Raw genomic sequence first — 598 nt, 5'->3', positions numbered from 1 at the left:
TTGACAATTTCTTGAGGAATTGTTGTTGTCGCAGGTGGCGAGTGGGGAGGGGCGTGGCACTGGCATCCAGTGGGTAGAGGCCAGGATGCTGCTACACACCCTGCACTGCACAGGTCAGCCCCACTGCAGAGGGTCATCCCACCCAAGCTTGAGAAACTCTGCTGCAGAGGCCCAGCTCCATCACAGAGGCCCTGTTTGACCACTTTCCTCTGTTAAGGCTTAAAAAAAAAAAGATAACTCGCTGAGGAGTAGCTTCTGGCTTTCATTCTTCGGAGTCTGCTGAAGCCAGGAGGCATTCCTGAGAAGGGAAAAGAAAGAAAAGAAAGAAGATAGGAGACGGGGGGGCTCCCATGGCTCCCCTAAGGACCCTGCCTCCGTGGCCCAAACACCTGCCACTTACAGTCAAGACGTCTAGTGCAGGAACCACAGAGTCCCAGGCGCAGCGGCCTGCCCAGCCTCCTCACCTGGTGGAGGGACTGTGTATTGCAGGGCCTGGGGGAACCAGGTTCCAACTTCTCTTCCGGCCCCTGCCGCTTACCAGGTACAGGACAGAGGGATGGAGGTCCCAACCCCGGAGCCTCAGTTTTCTTATCTCTGA

At 56.4% G+C, this 598-nt stretch overlaps 1 non-coding gene across 1 annotated transcript; it reads left to right on the top strand.

Annotated features, from left to right (window-relative positions):
* Positions 1-236: 236 nt before the first annotated feature.
* LOC111765243 (small nucleolar RNA SNORD59) lies at positions 237-307 on the top strand. Its single transcript, XR_002797641.1, has one exon. It is a non-coding gene; the product is annotated as a small nucleolar RNA SNORD59 (small nucleolar RNA).
* The last annotated feature ends 291 nt before the right edge of the window (positions 308-598 follow it).

The sequence above is a fragment of the Dasypus novemcinctus genome, chromosome 11, assembly GCF_030445035.2.
Source record: "Dasypus novemcinctus isolate mDasNov1 chromosome 11, mDasNov1.1.hap2, whole genome shotgun sequence".
Lineage (NCBI taxonomy): Eukaryota > Metazoa > Chordata > Mammalia > Cingulata > Dasypodidae > Dasypus > Dasypus novemcinctus.
This window is presented reverse-complemented; position numbering and strand designations above follow the sequence as displayed.